This window comes from Trachypithecus francoisi, unplaced genomic scaffold (genome assembly GCF_009764315.1).
Source record: "Trachypithecus francoisi isolate TF-2019V2 unplaced genomic scaffold, Tfra_2.0 Contig00196, whole genome shotgun sequence".
In the NCBI taxonomy this organism is placed as follows: Eukaryota; Metazoa; Chordata; class Mammalia; order Primates; family Cercopithecidae; genus Trachypithecus; species Trachypithecus francoisi.
Window position 1 is genome coordinate 54841 of NW_022680504.1, and position 7589 is coordinate 62429.

Here is a 7589-nt window from a genome sequence, read left to right on the forward strand (position 1 = left end):
CTGACCTCGTGATCCGCCCGTCTCGGCCTCCCAAAGTGCTGGGACTACAGGCTTGAGCCACCGCGCCCGGCCCACATATCACTTTCTAAAACAAATCCCACTGAAAGTGTGTCAGCCAAAGCATAATGTTTTCTAGAGAATAAGGAACATTTCTGCAAAGAAAGTGGAAGTAATAACTATTTTATTTTATTTAGATAGAGTCTCTCTCTCTCGCCCAGGGTAGAATGCAGTGTTGTAATCACAGCTCACTACAGCCTCCAACTCCTGGGCTCAAGCCATCCTCCCATCTCAGCCTCCCTGAGTAGCTGGGACTACAGGTGCGCACCAAGACGCCCAGCTATTTTAAATAATTTTTTCTGTAGAGGCAGGGTCTCACTATGTTGCCTAGGCTGATCCTCCCACCTCTGCCTACCAAAGTGCTGGGATTACAGATGTGAGCCACGATAGCTGGCCAGTAATAGTGATTTTTTAACTGGAAAAAAATTAAGGAAATATGAGAAATTCAGATTTCCATGTTAAAGTTTTGAAAGGAGGTAGACACTCAGAGAAGGCAATGGCTGCCTTATCCTCACCTCTGGATAACTTCAGTCAGAGGCCCAAGGAGGAGCTGTCAGGATTCTGGTCCAAGGCTCAGCCTGTCTTGCAAGTTCAAAACCTAATTTGGGGTGCGAGTGGTGGCTCGTGCCTGTAACCCCAACACCTTGGGAGGCTGAGGCAGGCGGATCACCTGAGTTCAGGAGTTTGAGACCAGCCTGGCCAACATGGTGAAACCTTGTCTCTACTAAAAATATAAAAATTACCTGGGCGTGCTGGCATGTACCTGTAATCTCAGCTACTCGGGAGGCTGAGGCAGGAGAATCGCTTGAACTCTAGAGGCAGAGGTTGCAGTGTGCCGAGACTGAGCCATTGCACTCCAGACTGGGTGACAAGAGGGTAACTCCACCTAAAAAAAAAAAAAAATTAATTTGGTCCATGTTTCAGGGTTCATCATTTTCTTTGGGTCTGACTCACATAAACCAACTCACAAAGGCTGTATTTATTAATTTATAGAAAACAAGATAAAAGTGAAAGTGTATGTGATTTTTTTTTTTTTTTTGACTTAGCCTCTCTCTGTCACTCAGGCTGGAGTGCAGTGGTGCAATCTCTGCTTACTGCAACCTCTGCCTCACGAGTTCAAGCGATTCTCGTGCCTCAGCCACTCAGGTAGCTGGGATTTCAGGTATGTGCCACCATGCTCAGCAAATTGTTGTATTTTTAGTAGAGACAAGGTTTCACCATGTTGGCCAGGCTGGTCTTGAACTCCTGGCCTCAAGTGATCTGCCAGCTTCAGCCTCTCAAAGTACTGGGATTACAGGCATGAGCCACCGTGCCCGGCCTGGAAAAAAGAGAAAAGTCATTTAGACAGAATGCTCCCAAACATTGCTCAGTGCTCTCTTGGCTGTGTAGTCTCCTAGAAAGCCTCGTGGGTGTTACTGGCCAAGACCAGGTCTGTTCTGTCCATGCACAGTAAATTAATTACCGTGACACGAGTTTTGCAAAAGAGAAAAGATTTATTCACAGGGCACCAAGCAACGAGGTAGGATAACAGCTCTCAAATCCACCTCCCTGAAAATAAGGCTTAGGCATAAGCCTTGCTTCCAAGCAACAGAGCACAGACCCCAGCCACACTCAAGGGGAGGGGGCTATACAAGGACGTGAATACGAGTCTGCCTGCCTCGTGGGCCTACAATGCAGCAGGGCCATGCACTTGGCTTAAAGCTTTGCTGTTGCCATCTTGACATTCTTAACAATTTAAAAATAAGGATCCCCACATTTTCATGTGTAGCCAGTCCTGTCAAAGGAGTCCAAAGAGCTCATGAGGGTGGACAAGGCACTGTCTGCTCTGGGCAGTGATGTGGCCACTAACAGCTGTTCTCCCATCTCCCAGCCCCTACCCCAGGGCCACACCTTCCCCGTGGTCTCTCACATTCTTGTTTGTTTGTTTGTTTGTTTTTTCTGAGACAGGGTCCTGCTGTTGCCCAGGCTGGAGTGCAGTGGTGCAAACTTAGCTTACTGCAGCCTCAACATGGGCTCAAACAATCCTTCTGCCTCAGTCTCCCGTGTAACTCAGACCACCAGAGCATGCCACCATGCTTGGCTGATTTTTTGACTTTGTAGACATGGGGTTGCACTTTGTTTCCCAGAGTGGTCTTAAATTCCTGGGCTCAAGTGATCCTCCCACCTCAGCCTCCCAAAGTGCTGGGATTACAAAGATGTGATCCACCGACCCCGCCTCTCTCACATTCTTGACATTTAAAGTTACCGTCATTGACAAGGAGCATGGTTACACTCAAATTTACTCAAGAAAAAACTCTTTTCTCCATTAAAGAGATATGTGGCCTAGCTGCTTCCTACTCTAGTTGAGGTCTTCTTTTTGTTTCCTTTTTCTTCTTCTTCTCTCTTGTTTTTTAGAGACGAGGTCCTGCTATGTTGCCCAGGCTGGTCTCACAGTTCTAGCCTCAAGAGACCTTCCTGCCTTGTCCTCCCAAAGTGTTGGGATTACGGGTGTGAGCCACTCTGTCCAGCCTCAAACTGTGGTCATTAGATCAGCAGCAGCAGCAGCCTTGCCTGGGAGCTTGTTAGAAATATACTACCAGGCTCCCACCCCTAAACCCAGACCTACTGAATCAGACAGAGTCTGTATTTTCGAAAGATCCTCAGGTGATCCAAATGCACCTCATCCTTCGAGGAGCTTTGATCCAGAACCTGGGCTGGAGGCCACGGGGGGCCACCCTGTTCCTCACAGACTGCAAGGCACGTTTTTTCCCTTGGCTCTTCTCTCTGTCCCAATGTCTCCTTCTCTCTGTGTCTGACCCTGAGGACCCTATGACATCTTCTCAGGGGAGTTTCCACTGCCAAAGGGCTGATTCTCTAGAATCTGATGGGCTCTTCTAGACACCAATCTCTACCTGGGCTCTTGTTGAAGAAGCCAAGCAGCTCATTGGTTGGAAATCACACGATATAAAACATGGCCGCCTTCCAAGCCGTATGTGTGGACCAGGAGATAGGGACAATAAGGCATATCACATTCTGATACCTAGGTCAAAGTCTCTCCTCAGGCTCCCAGGATACACTTTCATGGGGAGTTTTCCTCCCTTCCCCCAATATGGTCACTCATAACTTTACACCCAACAGTCAAACAGGAGTGGAAGCTTCAGGATTTCATCCAAAGAATAGGCTAGGCTGTCGGGCTGAGTAAAAGGCACTGGGAGACTGTAAGGAGCGTGCTGGGGGCCCGGAAGGGAAACTACGTGGCGAAGGTGACCGGGGACCAAGCATTTCAGATCTGCTTGGTAGACCTGGTGCACCACCACCATGTTGGCTGCAAGGCTAGTGTGTCTCCAGACACTACCTTCTAGGGTTTTCCACCCAGCTTTCACCAAGGCCTCCCCTGTTGTGAAGAATTCCATTACTGGCCGGGCGCGGTGGCTCAAGCCTGTAATCCCAGCACTTTGGGAGGCCGAGACGGGCGGATCACGAGGTCAGGAGATCGAGACCATCCTGGCTAACACGGTGAAACCCCGTCTCTACTAAAAATACAAAAACTAGCCAGGCGAGGTGGCGGGCGCCTGTAGTCCCAGCTACTCGGGAGGCTGAGGCAGGAGAATGGCGTAAACCTGGGAGACGGAGCTTGCAGTGAGCTGAGATCCGGCCACTGCACTCCAGTCCGGGCGACAGAGCGAGACTCCGCCTCAAAAAAAAAAAAAAAAAAGAATTCCATCACAAAGAATCAATGGCTGTTAACACCCAGCAGGGAATATGCCACCAAAACAAGATTTGGGATCCGGCGTGGGAGAACTGGTCAAGAACTCAAAGAGGCAGCATTTGAACCATCGATGGAAAAAATATTTAAAATTGATCAGATGGGAAGATGGTTTGTTGCTGGAGAGGCTGCTGTTGGTCTTGGAGCATTGTGCTGCTATGGGTTGGGACTGTCTAATGAGATTGGAGCTATTGAAAAGGCTGTAATTTGGCCTCAGTATGTGAAGGATAGAATTCATTCCACCTGTATGTACTTAGCAGGGAGTATTGGTTTAACAGCTTTGTCTGCCATAGCAATAAGCAGAACGCCTGTTCTCATGAACTTCATGATGAGAGGCTCTTTGGTGACAGTTGGTATGACCTTTGCAGCCATGGTTGGAGCTGGAATGCTGGTACGATCAATACCATATGACCAGAGCCCAGGCCCAAAGCATCTTGCCTGGTTGCTACATTCTGGTGTGATGGGTGCAGTGGTGGCTCCTCTGACAATATTAGGGGTCCTCTTCTCATCAGAGCTGCATGGTACACAGCTGGCATTGGGGGAGGCCTCTCCACTGTGGCCGTGTGTGCGCCCAGTGAAAAGTTTCTGGACATGGGTGCGCCCCTGGGAGTGGGCCTGGGTTTCCTCTTTGTGTCCTCACTGGGATCTATGTTTCTTCCACCTACCACTGTGGCTGGTGCCACTCTTTACTCAGTGGCAATGTATGGTGGATTAGTTCTTTTCAGCATGTTCCTCTTGTATGATACCCAGAAAGTAATCAAGCGTGCAGAAGTGTTACCAGCATATGGAGTTCAAAAATATGATCCCATTAACTCGATGCTGAATATCTACATGGATACATTAAAGATATTTATACGAGTTGCAACTATGCTAGCAACTGGAAGCAACAGAAAGAAATGAAGTGACTCAGCGTCTGGCTTCTCTGCTACATCAAACATCTTGCTTGTTTAATGGGGCAGATATGCATTAAATAGTTTGTACAAGCAGCTTTCGTTGAAGTTTAGAAGATAAGAACATGTCATCATGTTTAAATGTTCCAGTAATGTGATGCCTCAGGTCTGCTTTTTTTATCTGGAGAATAAATGCAGTAATCCACTCCCAAATAAGCACACACATTTTCAATTCTCATGTTTGAGTGCTTTTAAAACGTTCTAGTGAATGTGAAAACTAAAGTTTGTATCATGAGAATGTGTTTTTTCTACTTTAAAATTTAGTAGGTTTGCTAAGTAGGTAAAATTTAGCAAACCTGTGTTTGCATAGTTTTTGGAGTGCAGAATATTGTAATTAATGTCATAAGTGATTTGGGGCTTTGGTAAAGGGACCAGAGAGAAGGAGTCACCTGCAGTCTTTTTTAAAAATACTTAGGTCTTATCAGGTATGTGATTGATTAGTGAGGAGCCAGTAAGAAACACCTGGGTATTTGGAAACAAATGATCATTGTTACATTCATCTGCTGAACTTAACAAAACTGTTAATCCTGAAACAGACACAGATGATGCATTCTCCTGCTGTTGCTTCTCAGTGCTGTCTTTCCAATATAGATGTGGTCATGTTTGACTTGTTAGGAAAGTACAGAATGTTAATCATACAGAGAATCCTTGATGGAATTATATATGTGTGTTTTACTTTTGAATGTTACAAAAGGAAATAACTTTAAAACTATTCTCAAGAGAAAATATTCAAAGCATGAAATATGTTGCTTTTTCCAGAATACGAATAGTATACTCATGAAAAAAAAAAAAAAAGGCGCTGGACTGTGGTAGGTCTTACTCCAAGATGGCTGAATGGAAGGGCTTTTAGCTTTCTTTGTTTTTGTTTTGTATCTTGAGACAAAATGTTCAATTTCTATACTTTAGAATAAAGAGAGTCACAATTTATGTTTCATATTTTTGTAGCTGCTTCCATATGCTTTTGAACAATGCAATCATATTTTCATTATAAAGTATAATTCACATACCATAATGTCCACTCTTTCAAAATATACTTTAAAATTCAATTGGTTTAAAGTCAATTCAGTGGTTTTTAGTATATTAACAAAGTTTTGTCACCATCACAATGATCTAATTCTAGATCATTTTCATCACCCCAAAGAGAAACTCTGTACCCATTAAACAGTCACTCCCCATTTCCCTCTTCTCCTAGCCCCTGGTAAACATTCATCTACTTTCTACCTCTGTGGACAGGAAGTATTTGCCTCTTCTGGACATTTCACTCAAATGGAATAATGAAATATGTCACCTATTACGACTGGCTTCTTTCATTTAGCATAATGTTGTCAAGATTCATCCATGTTGTAGCATATCACCGTACTTCATCCCTTCTTATGGCTGAATTATATTCAATTGTATGGACTTTTTAGCAAAACATTCTAATTTTTTACTTCTCTACTGGGATTATTGTTTGTCTTCCTCCACAATAACATGAACACTAAAGGTAGAAATTTTTGCCTATTTTGTTCACTACTGATTCCTCTGCACCAAAAACACTGCCTGGTGGTGGGTACTTTTCTAGTTTTAGGAAGGAGAAGACAAGATACAGGTCCTGACTCTGGTTCTGCCTCTCATTCATATGCTGCTCTGAAGATTCCTTCCCCTTGAAGAACTTGTTTTCTCATCTACAAAATGGGGATAATACTAGCACTCATCAGGGTGGTTGTGAGGATTAAACAGGGTACGAGATGTAAAATTGCATGCTATCAGATAGTTTTATGTTCCCATCTAGCTCCATGAGGGAGAGGATTTGCTCTAGTCCGTCCCTCTGGGCTCTGGGCTTCTAATGGGCAGACAGCTTCCTCCATGAGGTTTGGAACTGCAGAGCCTGGCACAGTCCCTCAAGACAAGCTTTTTTTTTTTTTTTTTTTTTTTTGAGACGGAGTCTTGCTCTGTCGCCCAGGCTGGAGTGCAGTGGCACCATCTCGGCTCACTGCAAGCTCTGCCTCCCGGGTTCAGGCCGTTCTCCTGCCTCAGCCTCCCCAGTAGCTGGGACTACAGGTGCCCGCTACCACGCCCAGCTAATTTTTAAAAAAATTTTTTAGTAGAGATGGGGTTTCACCATGTTAGCCAGGATGGTCTCGATCTCCTGACCTCGTGATCCGCCCGTCTCAGCCTCCCAAAGTGCTGGGATTACAGGCATGAGCCACCACGCCCGGCCAATTGATTTTTTTATGTTGAACTGCATTTGTACTCCTGGGATAAATCCTACCTGGTCAAGGTGTATAATCCTTTTAATATGCTGCTGTATTTGATTTGCTAATACTTTGCTGAGGATTTCTACATCTATATTTATAAGGATATTGCTTTGTGACTTTATTTTCTTGTAACGTCTTTTTCTCTTTGGTGTCAGAGTAATTCTGGCCTCATAGAATGAGTTGAAAAATATTTCTTCCTGTTCTATTTTTTGGAAGAGTTTGTGAAGGCTTTGTGTTAGTTCTTCAAGCTTTTGGTTGAATTCACCAGTAAAACCATCTGGTCCTGGCTTTTCTTTATGGAATTTTAAAAAATAATTAATATTTTAATCTCTTTATTTGTTACAAGTTTATTAAAATTTTATCTTTCTCCTTAAGTCAGTTTTGGTAGATTTTGTGTTTCTAAAATTTTCTCATTTCATCTAGGTTGTCTAAATTGTTCAGATATAATTATTCATAGTATTTCTTTCTAAACCTTTGTATTTCTCTATGACCAGTGTGATGTCTCCATTTTATTTCTTTCTGGTTTCTATTTCATTTTTTTGTTTTTGTTTTTGTTCGTTTTTTGAGATAAGGTTTTTCTGTGTTGCCCAGGCTGGAGTG

At 44.1% G+C, this 7589-nt stretch overlaps 1 pseudogene across 1 annotated transcript; it reads left to right on the forward strand.

The window, feature by feature from the left end:
* Nucleotides 1-3252: 3252 nt before the first annotated feature.
* On the forward strand, nucleotides 3253-5547 carry LOC117076280 (annotated as a pseudogene). The gene is made up of 2 exons (XR_004434311.1): nucleotides 3253-3459; nucleotides 3768-5547. The product of XR_004434311.1 is annotated as a growth hormone-inducible transmembrane protein-like (transcript).
* The last annotated feature ends 2042 nt before the right edge of the window (nucleotides 5548-7589 follow it).